Source organism: Pongo abelii, chromosome 6, assembly GCF_028885655.2.
Source record: "Pongo abelii isolate AG06213 chromosome 6, NHGRI_mPonAbe1-v2.0_pri, whole genome shotgun sequence".
NCBI lineage: Eukaryota > Metazoa > Chordata > Mammalia > Primates > Hominidae > Pongo > Pongo abelii.
In genome coordinates this window covers 26,227,687-26,249,695 of record NC_071991.2, presented here as the reverse complement: position 1 = coordinate 26,249,695, position 22,009 = coordinate 26,227,687, and the positions used below count along the sequence as shown (strand labels likewise).

Sequence of the window (22,009 nt, the reverse complement as noted above, 5' to 3'; positions counted from 1 at the left end):
TTCACACCTGTAATCCCAGCACTTTGGGAGGCTGAGGCGGGTGGAACAACTGAGGTCAGGAGTTCGAGACCAGCCTGGCCAACATGGTAAATCTCTGTCTCTATTTAAAATACAAAAATTAGCTGGGGACCCGGTGGGCGCCTGTAATCCCAGCTACTTGGGAGGCTGAGGCTGGAGAATCGCTTGAACCCAAGTGGCAGAGGTTGCAGTGAGCTGAGATCGTGACATTGTACTCCAGCCTGGGTAACAAGGGCGAGACTCTGTTTCAAAAAAAATAATAAAAATAAAGACCTCACCGGATCAAAGTGTTTTTAAGTAATTTAGCTGCCTCCTAGAACAAAACTCAAAATTTACAGAAATACAAAATATCCAGCACCCAATAAAGTAAAATGCCATAATGTCACAACGTTAGAATCCAATCAAAGTTTACCACCCATGCAAAGACGCAGGAAAAATTTACACATAATGAGGAGACAAATCAGTCTAAACAGACTTAGAACTGGCAAATATTAGAATTAGCAAAAAAGGAAGATCAAAACAGTCATTACAATTTTATTTCCTATATTTAAAAAATTTAGTAGAGACATTTAAAAGATCTGTTAAAAGACAAAATCAAACTTCTGAAAATGTAAATCCCATCGTTTGAAATAAAAAATACACCAAATGGGACTAATAACAAATTAGAAATTGCAGAAGAAAGGGTTAGTTGAAAATATCCAGAAGATGAAACTATCCAAACGAAACAGACAGAACAAAGAATTCTTTAAAAATCAATAGGGCGTCAGTGAGCTGAGCTGTGGAACAATTTGAAGCTGCCTAACATTTATGTAATAGCAGTCCCAAAAAGAGAGGAGGAGGAGGAGAGGACCAAAAGGCATTTAAAGAAATAACAGCCAAAATATTTCCAGATTTGATTTAAAAAATTATAACAAATTTCAAGCACAAGAATTAGGATGACAACTCTAAGGCACATCACAATAAAATTGCTGAAATCCAGTGATGAAGAATTAACATGCTTCTAAATAATCCATTGGTCAATGCAGACATAAAAAGGGAAATTGAAAGTATTTTCAACTGAATGAAAATAAAAAGTAAAATTTGTTAGCTTAAAACAGTGGTTAAGGGAAAATTTACAGCATCAACATCCATATTTGTTTTACAAAAGGCTAAATCAATGAACTAAACTATAACCTCAAAAAACTAGGAAAAGTAAAATTAAATCCAAAGTAAGAAAATAGAGTAAATAATAAAGACCAAAGCAGAAATCAGTAAAATAGAAAACAAAGCACACACAGAAAGAGAAAAATCAACGAAATTAAAGCTAGTTTTCTTTAGAAGATCAAAAAAATTGATTGGCCTTTAGTCAGACTGGTCAAGAATAAAAGGCAAAACATACCAATATTAAGAATAAAAGATGTGATATAGCTATAGGTATTAAAAGGCCAATAAAAATGTTATACACAAATTTACATCAATAAATTATACAACTTGGAAAAATGGACAAATACCTTAGAGACAAACTACCAAATCCCATTTAAGAAGAAAAATCAACTAAAGGGCTCGATATTTATTTAAAAATTGAATTTCTAGTTAAAAACTTGCTCACAAAGAAAACTCCAGGCCCAGATAGCTTCACTTTATGGTGTCTATAAAGCTTCCAGAAGAAAACCTTTAAGACACTGGATTAGGCAATGATTTCTTAAATAGTACATCAAAAACACAATGTATAAAATAATAAATTATTAAATTGGACCTTACCAAAATTAAAAACTTTTGTTTTTTGAAAGACAAGTTATAGACTGGAAGAAAAAATCTGCAAATCATGTATCTAATCAAGGATGTGTTTTTAGAATAGATAAGAAAACAACCTGATTTTTAAAATTGATAAAAGATTAGAATAGTCCCCTCCAAGAAGATATATAAATGGCAAATATATGCAAGAAAACATGCCCAACATCATTAGTCATCAGGGAAATGAGAAACTACTATACATCTATTAGAAGGCTAAAATTAAGAAGATGACCCACACCAAGTTGATTACAATGTGAGCAACTAGAACAATCACACTGCTGGTGGGAATGTAAAATGCTACAACTGCTTTGAAAAAACATTGGCGGCTTCTTAAAAATTTAAACATAAAACTCCCATATGATCTAGCCATTTTACTCTTGGGTATTTGCCCAAGAGAAAGGGCAATAAAAATATATGTCCACACAAGACTGTTCGCAGATGTTCCACTTCATTTGTTAAAGCTCTAAACAGGAAGCAGCCAAATGTCCATTAGCAGGTGAATAAATAAACTATGACATAGCCACACAATGGAATATGACTCAGCAGTGAAACAAAGCATGTTATTGATACATGCTTCAACAAAGATAAATCTCAAAATAATTATGCTGAGTGAAAAAAGCTATCCACAGAAAAAGAGTTCTGCAGGATTCTATTTATATAAAACTCTAGAAACAAACTGATTCATAGTGACAGAAAGATCAGTGTTAGCCTAAGGATGTAAAGGGAAGGGGGAAGGAGGGGCTTGAGGAAGAGATTACCAAGGAAAATGAGGAAATTTAGAGACATGATGGCCATGCTCATTGTCATAATTGTGGAAATAATTTCATGGGTGCACATGTATGTCAAAACTTATTAAAGTATACTCCTTACTTTGTTTCCTTCTTTGTTTATTTAGAGACAGGGTCTCACTCTGTGTCCCAGGCTGGAGTGCACTGGCAGTATCATAGCTCACTGCAGCCTTGATCTCCTGTGTTCAAGCAGTCCTTCTACCCCAGCCTTCCCAGTAGCGGGGACTGCAGGCATGTGTCATCATTCCTGGTTGATTTTTAAATATTTTTGTAGAGACTGGGTCTCACAATGTTGCCCAGGATGGTCTGAAACTCCTAAGCTCAAGCAGTTCTCCTGCCTTGGCCACCCAAAGTGCTGGGGGATGACAGGCATGAGCCGTGATGCTCAGCTTCTTTTTTTAATTTTTTTTGAGACAAGCTCTCACTCTTTTGCTCAAGCTGGAGTGCAGTGGTACAATCATGGCTCACAGGCATGAGCTTACAGGCATGAGTCACAATGCCCAGACCAAATGGCGTACTTTAAATATGCATAGTTTATCATATGCCAGGTATACATCAATAAAGCTGCTTTTACAAGAGTACAGTGAGATTAAGTAACTTGGCCAAAGTCTCACTATAACAAAATGCCATAGAGTAGATTCACCACATTTTTTTTTCTTTTTTTGAGACGGAGTCTTGCTCTGTCGCCCAGGCTGGAGTGCAGTAGTGTGATCTCAGCCCACTGCAACCTCTGCCTCCCGGGTTCAGGGGATTCTCCTGCCTCAGCCTCCTGAGTAGCTGGGACTACAGGTGTGCACCACCACGTACAGCTAAATTTTGTATTTTTAGTAGAGACGGGGTTTCACCATGTTAGCCAGGATGGTATCGATCTCTTGATCTTGTGATACCCCAACCTCAGCCTCCCAAAGTGCTGGAATTACAAGTGTGAGCCACTGCACCTGGCCAGATTCACCACATTTAATGAGTCTTCTATGATTGGGTATAGAAATTTTGTCAATTAGACATAGGCATGGGCAAGGACTTCATGTTTAAAACACCAAAAGCAATGGCAACAAAAGCCAAAATTGACAAATGGGATCTAATTAAACTCAAGAGCTTCTGCACAGCAAAAGAAACTACCATCAGAGTGAACGGGCAACCTACAAAATGGGAGAAAATTTTCGCAACCTACTCATCTGACAAAGGGCTCATATCCAGAATCTACAATGAACTCAAACAAATTTACAAGAAAAAAACAAAGACCCCATCAAAAAGTGGGTGAAGGACATGAAGGCACTTCTCAAAAGAAGACATTTATGCAGCCAAAAGCACATGAAAAAATGCTCACCATCACTGGCTATCAGAGAAATGCAAATCAAAACCACAATGAGATACCATCTCACACCAGTTAGAATGGCGATCATTAAAAAGTCAGGAAACAACAGGTGCTGGAGAGGATGTGGAGAAATAGGAACACTTTTACACTGTTGGTGGGACTGTAAACTAGTTCAACCATTGTGGAAGTCAGTGTGGTGATTCCTCAGTGATCTAGAACTAGAAATACCATTTGACCCAGCCATCCCATTACTGGGTATATACCCAAAAGACTATAAATCATGCTGCTATAAAGACACATGCACATGTATGTTTATTGCGGCACTATTCACAATAGCAAAGACTTGGAACCAACCCAAATGTCCAACAATGATAGACTGGATTAAGAAAATGTGGCACATATACATCATGGAATACTATGCAGCCATAAAAAATGATGAGTTCATGTCCTTTGTAGGGACATAGATGAAATTGGAAATCATCATTCTCAGTAAACTATCGCAAGAACAAAAAACCAAACACCGCATATTCTCACTCATAGGTGGGAATTGAACAATGAGAACACATGGACACAGGAAGGGGAACATCACACTCTGGGGACTGTTGTGGGGTGGGGGGAGGGGGGAGGGATAGCTTTAGGAGATATACCTAATGCTAAATGATGAGTTAATGGGTGCAGCACACCAGCATGGCACATGTATACATATGTAACTAACCTGCACATTGTGCACATGTACCCTAAAACTTAAATTATAATAATAATAAAATTTAAAAAAAAAAGAAATTTTGTCAATTAGAAATAAAACTGTGATGCAATCTCTCTAGCTGTTTGGTATCTTTAATTATATTGAAACCTATTTCCCTTTTCCTTAAGTTCCAAGAAGTAGAATTACTACATGGGTCAAAGAGTATGCACATTTCTAAGGCTATTAAACACGTGGGTCTCCAGGAAGCTTGTAGCAAGACCATGCCATCTGTTCCTTTAATTAGCCCATGTTCCACCTGAACACTTCCTTACCACAAAGGGGTAAATAAGTTCCCTTTTATCTCTTATTTTAGCCCATGATTTCCCCATTCCTTACTTCCTGTGGAAATACAGACAGTGGAAGGGTCCCTCTGAGCTCTTAGTCTGCCAGCCTGTGAGATGAGCTTAGGACCCATCTCTCTCCTTGGTAGCTGTGAGGCATGAGGACAGCAGTAGTGGGCAGAGCCTTCCATGAGGACATGGGCCTTGGTCCAGTCCACTCTGGGATGCCCTTGGCTAAAATCAGCTCCCTGCGAGCCTCATGCACCAGGGGCAGTGCACTACCTGCTCCCACAACTAGGGAACAGTGCTATTCTCCCCCGTTTGTTGGTGTCCACCTCTAGAACGCCCTTCGGGTTGATTATGATGTTTCTGGACATTTTCTTGTACTTCCCAACCCACAGTGAGATGGTGAGCTGGCTGGGGCTCCCTGTGTACATGAAGGTCTCACTGTCCCACTTTTTCCATTCCAAACACCTACAATCACAGGACAGAGGCTAAGCTGGCCCCACAAAGGATCCCAAGAGCAGCTCACAGCCCTGCTTTCAGAAAGAGGGAGCTGGGAAACAAACCCAAATCCAGGCACTGGGAGAAACAAAACAAGGAAGAGTCCCCCTGTTACCTCCTTGGCTAATGAGGCCTGCAGAAAAGCTAACAAGTTGCTACACCACAAGGCAGAATGAAGAAAGAACTAGAATATAGGAGCAAGGTGTTTTGAAAACATTAATTCCTTTTTTTTTTTTGAGACAGTTTCGCTCTTGTTGCCCAGGCTGAAGTGGAATGGCGTGACCTCGGCTCACTGCAACCTCTACCTTTGGGGTTTGAGTGATTCTCCTGCCTTAACTCCCTGAGTAGCTGGGACTACAGGCGTGTGCCACCAAGCCTGGCTAATTTTTTGTATTTTTAGTAGAGATGGGGTTTCACCATGTTGGCCAGGTTGGTCTTGAACTCCTGACCTCAGGTGATCCACCTGCCTCGGCTTCCCAAATTGCTGGGATTACAGGTGTGAGCCAAGGCGCTCAGGCTGAAAACATAAATCCTAACTGGGAAGTTTGAAAAAGGTTTTGTAATGGTGATAGTAGTGATTGTAAAAAAGCATTACCACTACTGGGTATCCTCACTATGCTATGTGTCTATTGCGCACTGTCTTGTTTGATTCTCACAACAATCCCAGGAAGTTAGGATGACACCATTTTGTAGATGAGGAAACTCAGTGGCAAAATAACTTGATCAAGGTCACATAACTAGTAAATGGCAAAGCCCAGATTCATAGCCAGGATTGTTGAATTTCGGGTCTGGAAGAATCGATGGGCTCGTGGTAATAGTCCATAGGATAATAGCTAACACTTATTGAGGCTTATTACATGCCAAGCCCTGTTCTAAACATTTGTATGTGTTAACTCATGTATCACCTTGAGAGAAAGAAAAGGGGCAAGGAAGGACCACCAAGCCAATGAAAGAAAGAGCTTTTGCAAAACCTCTAATGTAAGTGACTAGAGCTCAAACACAGAGAACAAATGTCCCAGGATGACAAGCCCATTAGGAACATGGAAGGAAGTGTTCCCTTCCTACTGAGATGAACAAGAGCAGGAAAAGTGGAGGAGATCTGTTGTTTTGACCTGCGACCACCCATTTTTTTTTTGAGACTGAGTCTCACTCTGTCATTCAGGCTGGAGTGCAGTAGGATGATATCAGCTCACTGAAACCTCCGCCTCCCAGGTTCAAGAGGTTCTCCTTCCTCAGCTTCCCGAGTATCTGGGATTGCAGGTGTTTGCCACCACGCCTGGTGAATTTTTGTATTTTTAGTAGAGACAGGGTTTCTCCATGTTGGCCAGGCTGGTCTTGAGCTCCTGACCTCAGGTGATTTGCCCGCCTCAGCCTCCCAAAGTGCTGGGATTACAGGTGTGAGCCATTGCGCCCAGCCCCTTTTCATCTACTTCTAACAATCCCTGTCTTCCTTTGGCTCAGGTAAGGCTAATTCTACTCACTGTGCCCCAGAAGGCACATGAGTAAAGGCTGATTTTATCCTCCTGGCCACAGAGACAGGTTTAGAGACGGGCCTATGACCCAAATCAAGCCAACAAGACTGGTTCTAGGAAGGGCACTCTGCCTTTGTGGGAGTTGCTAAGCTGGTTGACTGTAAGCCAGAAAACATCTGGGGCCTCTACAGGAAGACAGGCTGCAAAGAATGAAGTCAACCTAGAGAAAAGCAGAGACAAGAAATGGCAGATGTATGAAAAGATGGAAATGGGGAAGAGAAGGATCCTGGATCCAGCCATGCCTGATCTAGTTTTACTCCTGGACTTTAAAATCCCTTCTTGCTCAAGCAAGTATGATTTAAGCTTCTTTTACTTGCAACCAAAAGTCTGGTCAAATACTGGTCAGGCCTCCTAGAGAAAATTGCACTGGAGCTGGCCAGGCAAACAGCTCCACATGGAAAAGGGCTTTCCTACTATAAGAGGCCAGGGAGCTGGGAGGGGGCAGGTGTTGATGATGGGATTCTTGTGAGTAAGGGGTGAAGGAACAAGTGGTCGAATTCCATGGCCAAACATGCCTCCCTTCCCAACTCTGCAGCCCCAGGACTTGATACAACCCCAGAGGTGGGAGGGACTGGGTTGGGGCACTGTATTTAAGCTGGAGAGTCACATGAAGTGAATGCAGAAGTCAGAAAGCGTGAGGCACTGGGTGGATTGGATCCTGACTAGAGCCAGCCGAGATTTTAGGCAGGGAGCCAATGCCATGAAAGCTCACTCTTGGGACTATGTGTAGGTCAAAGAGAGGTGAGAGGTACCTGGAAAAAGGGCAACTGGTCAGACAGCTATTACAACAGGCCAGGGATGAGGCAACAGGACCAGAACTACAGGAGGGAAGGGAATGGATGGGAAAAAAATCGTCAAGAATTGTGGCTCTGAAATCAGGGTAATCTGGATTCCAGCCCCATTGACTAGCTAGGCCATCCTGGACACACGACTCAGAGCCAGAAACTCAATTTTCCCCATTTGTAAAACCGGCACAAGACCTACCAGGGTTGCTGTGAGCATTAGAAATAATGGACATCAATGGCTCATGGCAGGTCCAGGGCAGTGGCTAGTCCAGCTGGGCCTCTTGTCTTCCTGCCCACAGTGAACCCTGCAGTTTAGTTGAGGTTAAGAAGTGCTGACTAGGCTGCTTGGAGCCAGGACTCATTGGCCAGAGGTGAGTCAGATAAGTGCCCCTGATTTCCAAGAGCTCATACTCTGATGGAGGAGACAGGAAGAAAAATGGAGAATCTGAACTCGTGGAAATAGCTGGGAAAGAAGATGCAACTGAGGAGAAAGGGTAGGCAGGGCACTGGGGCTACGACTGTGACCAGCAGAACCAAGGGCAGCAGGCAAAGCGCTTCGAGACTCTGCCTTCCCCCAACCAGATCCGAGGTCTCATCCCTCATAGGAGCGGCTCTCCCCATCCATGTTCGCGCTCTTGCTGCAGCACCCGAGGCGGAGCTCACAGAATACAGAGGCTGCTATGCCTATGGAAGGGTGGCAGCAGGAAACAGAAGCTCTCTGCAACCTGATGCCAGCAAGAAAGGAACAGAAGGAGGGGCAGCGGGAGCGAAGAAACAGCCCAGGCCCCACAACCAGGCCAGCTCTGGACGCAGAATAGGCTCCAACTGGGACATGGAACAACTGCACTTGTCAAGGAGTGAACCCTCCGTCACCAGAGACTGTGAGGCTCTTCCCTCCGGATCCTGGGCTGAGTTCCACCTTTTTACTTTAGTCCTCTCCTCTAAACCCGACAGAAGCACCTTGCTCAAAACTCAAACCTGGCAGCAAGGCCCCTCTCCAACCTAGCTCCAAGCTGGCTTTCGAATCTTCTCCCCCTCCTGTCCTACGCTTTCTCCTTTCCCGGCCTTTGCTCATACTATTCCTCCCACCCACACACCTTCGCCCAATCATTTCCTCCATTTCCCAATCGCTAGGCCCAGTTCCGCCTCCCGGAAGCCTTTCCTCCTTCTGAGACGCTCGGGCCTGGTGAGTTACCTGACTGTTGGGCACCTTTCTCTTAAGATTCTTGTTTTTGTTTTTGTTTTTTGAGAAGGAGTCTCGCTCTGTCGCCCAGGCAGGCTGGAGTGCAATGGCGCGATCTCGGCTCACTGCAACTTTTGCCTCCCGGGTTCAAGCGATTCTCCTGCCTCAGCCTACCGAGTAGCTGGGATTACAGGCGCCCGCCACCACGCCCAGCTAATTTTTGTATTTTTGGTAGAGACGGGGTTTCACCATGTTGGCCAGGCTGCTCTCGAACTCCTGGCCTCGAGTGATCTGCCCGCCTCGGCCTCCCAAAGTGCTGGGATTACAGGCGTGAGCTGTCGCCCCGGCCAGATAACTACAATTTTGAATTTTGCCTGTGCAGCCATGAAGAGCATGAATTTTGAATCATTAGCCTACAGTTAGGGCAACAACATTTCAGAGAAAACACATTATAATTATTAATAAAGAGCTTTGATGAGAAAGTTTTAAGGAATAAAAATGTAAATAATACTAGAGAAACTTAAATTATGCTGTTGATACATTGCTGCTCTTATTACATAAAATGGTAAGGCTGTAATCTAGCCTTTAGAAGAAAAGTCTTACATTTCTAAATACAAGGACAATGTAAATATAGTATGTAGGGTATAAAACATTGGTATATAAAAAATTAGGAATAAGTTGTACTAACATTCAGATAAAGGTTTAGGAACATGGATGGAAATGCTAATAATAATATTCTGCCTATAGTTAATTAAACATACAAGCCAAATATGTTAATAAATTATTAATTATATGTTACTTCATTTTAACATATACGTTCAAGCATGTTATTTTAGAACTTTTGAAACCAAAATTACAGACAAATGTGACATATGACAATTCAGAAAGTGAAAACACAGCCATGGTAATCTTCATATTAAAGAAGACAGAAGTATAAGATAATAATTGGAAATAAGGTAACAATTGGGAATTTACTATATATATAACAATGTTCTAAGTTTTCTTATGACAAAAGTTTTTGAAGGAAATCTATGAAATGAGTACATACAGTAAACTCCCTATAGTACAGGCTGTTGGCATATAGAGTTTAAATTTCTAAGATTAGGTCCTACTAGGAAAGAGAAAAATTTTAAGTGAAATAATTTAATAAGACACTTTGTGCACATAAAATTTTTTAGTCTAATTTTTTGTAGAATTATGTTTTAAACCTCCATAGGACTTGAAATTACACAGCAGAAAATGTGTCATCTGTCCCTGGTGTCCTGGAATTTCTTTGTTTCTTTTTTTTGGATGGAGTTTTGCTCTTGTTGCCCAGGTTAGAGTGCAGTGGCACAATCTTGGCTCGCTACAATCACGGGTTCCCAGGTTCAAGTGATTCTCTTGCCTCAGCCTCCTGAGTAGCTGGGATTACAGGTGCCCGCCACCACACCTAGCTAATTTTTGTATTTTTAGTAGAGGGGGGTTTCACCTTGTTGGCCAGGCTGGTCTTGAACTCCTGACTTCAGGTGATCCGCCCCCCTTGGCATCCCAAAGTGCTGGGATTACAGATGTGAGCCACAGCACTTTCTTATGTTATTAAATCACCAGATTTCATAAAAAAAATCACAGGGCATATAAAGAAGGCAGAAAATAGGCCCTACTTGAAGGAACAAAATAAATCTCCAGAAATGGAATCTTAAGAAGTAAAGATTTTTGCATATCTGATAAAGAATTCAGAATTATCATCTTAAGCATGCTCAGTGAACAAAAAATAAAACACAAATAGACAACTAAATGAAATTTTAAAATAATGAATGAGCAAAATGAGATAAAAATTATTTTCAAAAAGCCAACAGATATTGTGGAGTTGAAAGATGCAATAACTGAGTTTTATAAATTCACTACAGACACAACAGCAAACTTAATGAAGCAGAAGGAATCAGGAAATTGAACATTATTCACAAGTATTGAGTCCTGGAAGCCAATTTTTAAAAATGATGAAAAAAATCAGGATGAAATATGAGACTTACTGGACACCATCAAGTAGACCAATATATTTATAAAAAGAGTCTTATGGCCGGGCGCGGTGGCTCACGCCTGTAATCCCAACACTTTGGGAGGCCAAGGTGGGCAGATCACGAGGTCAAGAGATCGAGATCATCCTGGCCAACATGGTGAAACCCCATCTCTACTAAAAATACAAAAAGTGGCAGGTGTGGTGGCTCATGCCTGTAATCCCAGCACTTTGGGAGGCCAAGGCGGGCGGATCACGAGGTCAGGAGATCGAGACTGTCCTGGCTAACACAGTGAAACCCCGTCTCTACTAAAAATACCAAAAAAATTAGCCAGGCGTGGTGGTGGGCGCCTGTAGTCCCAGCTACTCGGGAGGCTGAGGCAGGAGAATGGTGTGAACCCGGGAGGCGGAGCTTGCAGTGAGCCGAGATCGTGCCACTGCACTCCAGCCTGGGCAACAGAGTGAGACTCTGTCTCAAAAAAAAAAAAGAAAAAATACAAAAAGTAGCTGGGCATGGTGGTGTGCGCCTGTAGTCCCAGCTACTGGGGAGACTGAGGCAGGAGACTCACTTGAACCTGGGAGGTGGAGGTTGCACTGAGCTGAGATCATGCCACTGCGCTCCAGTCTGGCGACAGACTGAAAGTCTGTCTGAAAAAACAAAAAAAAAACGAGTGTTATAAAAAGAATAAAAGAATATAGGGAGAAATGGCTTAGAAGTTAGTTGGAAAAAATGGGAGGTTCTGATAAATTTTCACATTTCAAAGTGATGAAACAAACAATACTACCAACCAAGAATAACTGATGCAAGAAAAATTGTAATTCAAAAATTAGAAAAAAAGAAAGACTTTTAAAGGTTTAAAAAAAAAAGAGCTAAGGGTGTTCAACACCAGGATATTTCTAGAAAAAATGTTAAAGAGAGTTCATTATGTTGAAAAATGAAATGATGCTGGACAGCATCATAAAACCATATGAAAATATTAAGCTCTCTGTTGAATGTAAATATAGATGCAGATACACAATTTTCCGCAATAATAATGATGGTGCCTAAAATTGCTAAATCTTGACTTGTCTTGGTGGCTCATGCCTGTAATCCCAGCACTTTGGGAGGCTGAGGCAGGCCTATCACTTGAAAAGTCAGGAGTTGGAGACCAGCCTGGCCAATATGATGAAACCCCATCTCTACTAAAAATACAAAAACCAGCCAGGTGTGGTGGCAGGCGCCTGTAATCCCAACTACTCAGGAAGCTGAGGCAGGAGAATCACTTGAACCCAGGAGACAGAGGTTGCAGTGAGCTGAGATGGCACCGCTGTTCTCCAGCCTGGGCAACAGAGTGAGACTCTGTCTCAAAAAAAAAAAAAAGGTTAAATCTCTGTTAATATACACACAATATATAAGGATATAAATTGTGATGTTAGTAAGAAAGTGGGAAAAATTTTAAAGTATACATTTTGTATACTATTAACATGAAGTTGAAGGCAAAATCCATTTGCCCTGGGGACCTTAGCACTGGGCAAGGGAGTAGGCAAAGCTGCCATTTTCTTTTCCTCTGTTCTTCCATCTCCCCCATCAGAATTTTTCTTGGTCTGCAGGAATAGTCAACAGGTCCAGGCTATGTCCTGTCACATATACATACACACACACACACACACACACACACACACACTCTTGCAGGCTGGCATGGTGTGTATGGATAAAACCTGGAATTTAAAAAATTTTTATATTTCCTAAAAGTGGGAAACAGAATTTTCAGCATAATTCTCAGGACTTTGGGCTGGGGAAAGGGTAAGTCCTTGCTTGCTGCCATGTGGTTTCTCATCAGAGTTGTTGGGGCCTTCTCCCTGCAGGAGTCCCCCAAGGAGATGGTGCAGGAGATTTACCCAGTGCTCATGGTGTCACTGCATCTGATGACATGTGTCACTGTGCCTGCTTGTCACTGCACCTGGACAGCAACATACCAGACCACTTCTCAGAGCTGCGCAGCATTGAGGAGCTGCAGGAGGGCTCAGCGCTGTGCACGATGGAGGGCTGGTTTGGAAGTTAGGTGGTCTGTCCTGGGGACAGCCCCCAGAAGCAGGGCCAGGCAGCACCTCACCACCCCTTCTGGGGTTTCTGTGTCACAGATGAGCACATGAAGGTGGGTCTGGAGCCCAGGTCTGCATCTCAGGCTGTCACACCAGCACCTTCTGACCTTCTCTCCACTACTGGCCCATGACTTAAAGAACAGAGTTGTGATTCTAAAAAAAAATCAGGCAGTACTGAATCAGGGCTTCACATCAGCCCAATCAAAATTTGTAAGGATAAATGATGTTTTGTAAAAAACAAAAAAAAAGAAGCAAAAACCAAAAAACTTTAAAAGTTTCAGTCTTTTAATGAGGAAGTCTATGCAGTACTGCACCACCAACTGGTGTGGTGAAATTGGCTTAGGTGTAAAGCAAAAGCTCTCATGTACTCAAGTTCCCTGGGCAGGAGCCACTTGTGTTCCTAGGACCTACCTGCTTGTTAAGAGCAGTTGTGAGGAAGATCTGTAGCTCAATGGTGTCTATAGCTGTTCACAGAACCTTTCCTCTTTCCTAAAAGAACCACCACTAAGCCGGGCGTGGTGGCTCACCCCTGTAATCCCAGCACTTTGGGAGGCCGAGGCGGGTGGATCACAAAGTCAGGAGTTCGAAACCAGCCTGGCCAAGATGGTGAAACCACATCTCTACTAAAAATACAAAAATTAGCCAGGTGCGGTGGTAGGCATCTGTAATCTCAGCTACTCAGGAGGCTGAGGCAGGAGAATCACTTGAACCCTGGAGACGGAGGTTGCAGTGAGCTGAGATCATGCCACTGTACTCCAACCTGGGCGACACAGCAAGACTCTGTCTCAGAAAAAAAAAAGAACCACCATTAAAATCCCATGATGAGACTGGAAAGGAGGAGGCATCACCACCCAGGCTGTGGTGGGAAGGCTGGAGGAAACACCTAAACATGTGCAATCCCAATGCCCAGCTGCCAGGTCCAAATCCATATCCCCCCAACATCAGGTACCCTGGAGGTTCCAATCATGCCAACCTACCACCTACCAATACAATCTTTCCTCCAGGCCCCTTTTCTCCCCAACCAGGAGCTCCCCAGGGAAATCCAGCTTTCCCTCCAGGTGGGCCCCCTCATCCTGTGCTATAGCCAGGGTATTCAGGATGCCTACCCTCCTTTATACCCACCACCTGCCCCTGGAATGCCTCCTGTGAATCCCTTGGCTCCTGACATGTTAGGACAAGGAGTGATAGTGGACAAGAAGATGCAGAAGGCTGGGCACAGTGGCTCATACCTGTAATCTCAGTACTTTGGGAGGGCGAGGTGAGTGGATCACCTGAGGTCAGGAGTTTGAGACCAGCCTGGCCAACATGGTGAAACCCCGTCTCTACTAAAAATACAAAAATTAGCTGGGTGTGGTGGTGGGTGCCTATAATCCCAGCTACTTGGGAGGCTGGGGCAGTAGAATCGCTTGAACCTGGGGGGAGGAGGTTGCAGTGAGCCAAGATGGCGCCACTGCACTCCAGCTTGGATAACAGAGCAAGACTCTGTCTAAAAAAAAAAAAAAAAAAAGACGAAAAAGAAAAGGAAGAAAGCTCATAAAAAGATGCACAAGCACCAGAAGCATGGCCCGCATTCCCCCTCTTCCTCCTCCTCTTCCAACAGTGACCTGACTGAATACAGGCTCTGGACCCTGTATTCGGACCCTGTATTCAGACCCTCAAGTTGCACCAGTTCTGCTCTCCCATCAAGCTTCAGATCCTATGTTGTACTAGGGGAAAGCAGCCCCTGTGCTCCCCACCCCTACCCCTGCCCGGTCCTCACCCTGCAGTTCAGCCTTGAGTGCCTAGAGAAACTGGGAAGAGGATTGCTATGGCACAACTGTCTTCTTGCTGCTTGGACACATCATATAGCTGATGAATTTAGCAGGGGAGCTATTTTCCAAAGATGATGAGCTAAATGTTGAAGACAAGTTTAAGATCTGTAAAATGTTATGTTTTACTGCTTCTTCTAATATTTGTGATTGGGGCCAGGTGTGGTGGTTCACGCCTGTGATCCCAGCACTTTGGGAGGTCGAGGCGGGTGGATCACTGGAGGTCAGGAGTTTGACACCAACCTGACCAACATGGTGAAACCTTGTCTCTACTGAAAATAGAAAAATTATCCTGATGTGTGAAGGGGTGGGTTGCCCCTCCACATCTGTGGGTGTTTCTCGTTGGGTGGAATGAGAGACTTGGAAAAGAAAGAGACACAGAGACAAAGTATAGAGAAAGAGAAAGGGGCCCAGGGGACAGGCGTTCAGCATACGGAGGATCTACGCAGGCCCCGGCCTCTGAGTTCCCTTAGTATTTATTGATCATTATCCGGCGTGGCAGGATAATAGGGTAATAGTGGAGAGAAGGTCAGAAGGTAAACACGTGAACAAATGTCTCTGCATCATAAACAAGGTAAAGAAAAAAGTGCTGTGCTTTTGATGTGCATATACATAAACATCTCATTGCCTTAAAGAACAGTATTGCTGCCAGCATGCCCCACCTCCAGCCCTAAGGCGGTTTTTCCCTATCTCAGTAGATGGAATGTACAATGGGCTTTACACCGAGACATTCCATTGCCCAGGGATGAGCAGGAGACAGAAGCCTTCCTCTTATCTCAGCTGCAAAGAGGCGTTCCTTCCTCTTTTACTAATCCTCCTCAGCACAGACCCTTTATGGGTGACGGGCTGGGGGACGGTCAGGTCTTTCCCTTCCCACGAGGCCATCTTTCAGACTCTCACATGGGGAGAAACCTTGGACAATACCTGGCTTTCCTAGGCAGAGGTCCCTGTGGCCTTCTGCAGTGTTTTGTGTCTCTGGGTACTTGAGATTAGGGAGTGGTTTGAGATTAGGGAGTGGTGATGAATCTTAACAAGCATGCTGCCTTCAAGCATTTGTTTAACAAAGCACACCCTGCACAGCCCTTAATCCATTTAACCCTGAGTTGACACAGCACATGTTTCAGGGAGCACAGGGTTGGGGGTAGGGTTATAGATTAACAGCATCTCAAGGCAGAGCAATTTTTCTTGGAACAGAAAAAAATGGAGTCTCCTATGTCTACTTCTTTCTACACAGGCACAGTAACAATCTGATCTCTCTTTCTTTTCCCCACAGTGTGGTTGTGGGCACCTGTAATCCCAGCTACTTGGGATGCTGAGGCTGGAGAATTGCTTGAACCTGGGAGGCAGAGGTTGCAGTGAGCTGAGATTGTGCCACTGCACTCCAGCCTGGGCGAAAAAAGCAAAACTCCGTCTCAAAAAAAAGAAACAAACAAAACACTTGTGATTTGGGGGTTTTGTGGAAATTTAATTACGATGAAAAATCTATATCTTTTTTGTAATGTTGGCATACTTGGGTAATTTTGTGGCAAATACATTTCCCAGTGGACCTTTTGTTGGTGGCACTAACAGCAAGGTTGCTGGGAAGTGGAGTCCGTTTGGTGGATGAGCTCTGACTGACTGCCGTTTTGGAACCTCACCTCTACTCATGCTGTCTCAAGTCCTTGTCTTATTCTCCAACTCTCAGTTCAAATAAGGTTATTTCTCCTGGGAAAAAAAATTCTGTGAAACGCACACTGGATGACAGTGCTGAAGTTGGGTGCCCTGGGAAGTCCTCAGGACACCCCTGCATGAAGGCTGCCCCAGGAGAGCAGCGCAAGGTTGTGGAGGTCTCAAAGCTCTGAAGACCCTGCCTACCGAAGACAGGAGTGCACACAAAACAGTTGGCCCGTGGGCTCCCCAAGACCTACGTGTACCTCGGAGGCATTTGGCAGAAGATTCTTTGTGAACAAAAATCTCTGCCCACTAGGAGGCAGGAGTGTGGGGTGTGTGTGTGTGTGTGTGTGTGTGTGTGTGTGTGTGTGTGTGTGTGTTGAAACCAGAACTCCACCTTATGTGTTCATTGTGGAATTTGAAAATGGAAGCCTAAAGTTGAAAATTAAAATCACCCATGATAGCTATAAACTATTTTCTGTGCTAGATGGGTTGTTCCAGGGTGCAGGGTCCTGGTAACACCCTTCTTTCTCCCTTTCTGAAAGAATTACACACACTGCTGAAGACCTGAATCCACAGGTACCATGTCCAAGCCCTGCTCAAGAGCCTGGACCCATCTGCCACCTTCAGCAGAGTTGACTGAAGCTGCTTGTCCTTCTTGAGCATTTTCTCCAGTGGTGACCTGAGAGGGGTGGGAGGTATTGGTGCCAGGACTGAACAGAGGGAAAAGGAGCATGGAGGCCAGGGGCTGAGGACCAGGCCTTCCAACCTGGAGGGGCCTGGCCCTGAGACACCCAGACCAGGGTCACATTTAGGTAGAAAGACAGCTGGCCCTGGGTGGCCCTGTGCTGACCACCAGCCTCGGGTTCCTCACAGATATACAGTTATCATAGATATTCAAACAGTGGGAATTGGAAGAATGGCTTGGAGATGGGCCCTGTCAACTGTGGGTCGCTGATCCTGCCAGGGACCCAGGAGGGGCCATTGTGTCTCTAGAACCATGACTGGAAGGTGGAACTCCCATGGGGAGCAAGGAAGAGGGTCCTCGTTGGGGTGGAGGGCCACACACCAACAAGCCTGGCTTATTCAAGCTTGGCCATTCCTGAAGCACTTCCAGTGCCTACCATGAGCAGCAGGAACCCACCCACTGGGAACTGCAAGATGCATGGAGACCTCATGTACCTGTTTGTAATTACAGCCAAGGGCCAGTAAGGCAGAATCACTGCATCCACATGGGGCTTTTACTGGAACCAGTAAGTCTCTGCCAGCCCCCCACAGGTTCCTGGGATGCCACTTGTTCTGGGTCTGTGGACAGACAACCAGGGCACTTACTTAGTGCCCACCCACTCCTTGTAGGCCCATAGCCTATCACTCAAACCCAAGCCCACTAGCCCCGGCTTCCCAAGCCATTCCCACTGGAGCTGCTCAACCACATCAGCCTGAACTTCACAAAACCCTTTGTCATGCCATAGAAAAAAAAGGTGATGGCTTTGTCCCACTGCCCCTGCCTTGTGTCATGTCATGTGGGGATATGGGATGAACTGGCCAGCCTAACTCCAGTGCTTCTGCCCAAAAAACTGCCTCCACTGCCTGAGTCCCCTTCTAGGGGGCTGTCAGTCAATGTGGGAGAGAGCAACCCTGGGAGGGACCCCATCTGCTTCTGACTTCAGTGCCAAGAAGAACTTAGAGCAGGTAGAGGTCTCAGAGAAGAAGGCTGTGGCAGGGCTCTGAGCTTGGTGGGCTGTGTATCTCCCTCTCCACTGCCTGCCATGGGGCCTAGCACCACCCATTCAAGAGGAAAACCATCCCATTCCAGGTGTGCAGCTGGACTGCTCCCCAGGCAGGGGCTCCCATGACACTGCGTCTTCACAGAGGATGTCTACACCTTGAGGCTGAGCTATGAGGAGAACATTCCTGAACAGGTGCACGCAGACTGGCCCTGCCCTCACTGGGAACCCCCTTCCTCCTGGGTGCCGGACAGAATTTTGTGCCCTTTTCTGGAGGCTCCATGCTGGTCAGTTCATTTGGAAGTCTAGGGCTATCAATGAAGAGGTTAAAAAAAAAAAAAAAGAGAGAGACTTCTCACAGCAGGTTGTGGGGCACAGCCTGAGCCCTTGTCTTCCTGGTCCCTCTGCAGACCCGGGATTGTAAGAAGGAGCTGCAGATAATGAGGGAACTGCTCTGCCAGAACTGGCCTAAGCAGCTGCTTCAAGAAAGAGCCATAATCAAGGTGCTTAGAGCCCCTGGTGACTGACTGGCAGCCTCAGGCCCATCTGCCATCTGCGGGCAGGCTTTCTTGTGGACAGGAGGAAAGCAAGGAAAGCTGGAATGAGCCGAGCCCTCTCAGGCACCCTGAATGCTGTCTAGGGTTTCCTGCAAGGCCTTCTAGCCTTCTGCTTCCTGGCAGGCCACCCATGCACCTTTTTCTGGCCTCTTTGAGACCTTGATTCCCTGGAAGGAGAGGACTCTACTTCCACTGTGCTGAGTGGCCAGGGCCATCCAGCTTCCCACCCTCTACTAACAACCATGGGGCTCTCACCTGGGCACACACTGCCTAACCATGCCCCTTCTAAGGCAGGAGCTCATTTATCTTACACTTTCAGCTTACTAGAACTTAAAAGTTATCAGCGCTGTTATTAAGATAGAGAAATGACGAGGGGAAGGTTACTTTCCGAGTATTCCCCTGTCGGGGGCAGGGAGTAGGGAGGCAAGTCAGGGCCTGTGGTTGTGCCTTTTGCCGTGCCTGAGGGCAGGCAGGCCAGGGCTGGGCACATGAATGTCTGGGGGACCACCACTGAGGACTCCCTCCTCCTCACTCGGAGCTATAACCAGGCCAGTCCATAATCTTACCATGGAGATCATCAGCACCAGTGACAGCGTAGGCGGGGCTGCCGAGGATGCTGGGGGAGAGTTCCCAGCCTGTCCTGGCAGCCGGTCCTTGCCAGGGGTGGCTCATAACTCAGCCTCCGAGAGAAGCAGGCAGACATCTCTGCAGGAAGCTGGGTGGCTGTGGCTCAGGGCAGCCCAGCCCCACTGATGGTGGAGTGGAACTACCTCCCATCAGGCTGTGTCTCCACAGCCCACCCTTGGAGCCAGGAGGTGATTTACAGTGTGTGCAAAGCAGTCAGCTCCATCAGATGCACGGCCTTCAACATTCAATTCAACTCGGACGTCTCACCAGAGAAGCAATGGGGACCGGCCAGTGTAAAAGCCCTACAAAGTTGCACAGAGCCTCACGCTGGGGGGTCTGGGGTCCTCAGTGCTGGCGGGCCTGTCTGCCCATCTGAGCACTGCTCCCTGGGACTGTGTTTGCGGCCTCCTGAAGGAGGGCTGTGGGCTCCTCAGTGAGGTCCTGAGCCTGTGGAACATGCCTGAGGCCACGCTCATGGGGATTTGCACCTACGTGCACCTCCTTGACCATCCCACTACATTATGAGTAACCGTGCCAAGGCGGGTGTCGAGTACCCTCTGGGCTGTATCAGCAAAGGCTTTTGGGCCTGGCCTGGGATTGAAGGATGGCAAATGAGGGGTCTGGGGTTGCATTGTCACCCCACATGGTAGCAGGAAATGAGAGCGTCCAGGCCTACAGGACTGGAACCCTATCGAGGGGGTTAGGAGGCTGTTCACCTCCCCCCAGGCCCATGTGGAAGAGTGGAGGGAGTCTAGGGGGACCCTGGGGAGACTCTTGTTCTGTCTGGCATCCCCCAGCTCCACCCTTTGATAACCATTTCCTTGGGAGAGCTGAGGAACCTCTTGTGCTCCATTGAGGCAGGGCCTCCCCTCACAGGGTATTGGCAAGGAGGCATTCTGAGACTCTGAATGAGAAGCTAGCACAGTGCCTGACAAGTACTTGTGGGAGCTGTCATCCTCTGTAACCATCATGTGGCCTTGTAGTGTTCAGACTGCCTGGCCTGGGGCTTGGTGAGGCTGTTTGGGGGTCAGCTGATTTAGGTTCCCACTCTTTCCTCAATCAAACAGTGTCTCTGGTGTTTGTTTATTTATGGGTTTTAAAAAACCTAAGATTTCATTTATAGTAGTTTCAAGCTTGTATGTATTTGTATAGATTTTATTAGAAGAAAGAGGGCTTAAGGAAACAACATTTTTGGCCATGCGCGGTGACTCATGCCTGTAACCCAGCATTTTGGGAGGCTGAGGCATGCGGATCACCTCAGGTCAGGAGTTTGAGACCAGCCTGACCAACATGGAGAAATCCCGTCTCTACTAAAAAAATATAAAAATTAGCCGGGCATGGTGGCGCATGCCTGTAATCCCAGCTACTTGGAGGCTGAGGCAGGAAAATTGCTTGAACCTGGAAGGCAGAGAGGTTGTGGTGAGCCGAGATCAAGCCATTGTACTCCAGCCTGGGCAAGAAGAGTGAAACTCTGTCTCACAAAAAAAAAAAAAAAAAAAAAAAAAGAAAACAGAAAAAGAAAAGAACATTTTTAGAAGTTCTCAGTGGGGCATAGACTTCCATGTCACAAATGCTAATGTTGACCTTCTCTTGCTGCCTTTGCACAAAGTATATATAGGAAGTGCAGCCAGAGGTGACAAGGCTCAGTGTCTAGAGCCGTGCTGCTTGGGCTTGCTTGCTGGCCTGCGGCCAGGTGAACTCTGGGTGTGAGGTCGTGCCCATCCTGGATCTACAACCCCCACTCCCTCTCCCAGGCCCTGTGTAAACAACACAAGGCAGTGCTAATGAGCAGGCTAGTAATGGGCCTCAAGCACCCCAATACCATCCAGGAAGATCTGAATGCCATCTGTGGCTGGGGCTGTGTGGAGACAGGGGCTGTGGCTGCCTTGGTTTGTCATGGCCCCACCACAGATGCACTTGTCCTGTGCTGCTTCACCAGCAGCGAGCTGTCCATGGCCCTGAGCCTGTCACACCATGCTTGCTACCTCATGCTGCTCTTGTGTGAATAAATTATCCTGAGATGGCGCTGCTGGATGTTAGTGCTGGAAAGGTGGCAGCACCTTTGTCCTGGGGGATTAGGAACTGACCAGATCCTTCCTGACTGCCCCCCAGAACAAGTGGGGGCAGGTACTGCATTGAATGATGACCCCCCCAAAATGTGTTTGCACTGGCTCAATGAATATACAATGCAGAGGCCTAAAATGAAGACACATGAATCGTGTTATGTGGAGATCAGCTTGCAGCTGGGAAACAGGTGCCTCTCAGGTATCTCATCTTCCCCAGCAAGTGTGGAATGTGTCCATGCCCATGGTGTGTGACCTGTCCTTCTTAACTTGTACACAACTCCAGGTCAGTTCTGAGTGAAGGACATGCAGATGAGATTTCTCAGGTCATTTGTATGCTTGACATTATGGCTGCTGCTTTTGCTGCCCCTGCCCCTAGGCCCGACCTAGCTTAAAGTCTAGGCTTTAGGTAAAAAAGGTGGAGGGCTTCCTGTGTCCTGTGATGGGAAGTCAGAGATCCCTGGGGGTTGGGGTGCACTTTAGTTTTGTGGCAGGATGAGAGCTGCAGTGATTTTATTAATTGTGATTGGCCTGGCCTGGTCATAGCTCCGGGTGAGGGGGAGGGAGTCAGCGGTGGT

General features: G+C 45.9%; 1 pseudogene; it reads left to right on the top strand.

Moving 5' to 3' along the window:
* The first annotated feature begins 13,888 nt into the window (after window positions 1-13,888).
* Window positions 13,889-14,885, top strand: LOC112131334 (proline-rich protein 13-like; annotated as a pseudogene).
* Window positions 14,886-22,009: the final 7,124 nt, after the last annotated feature.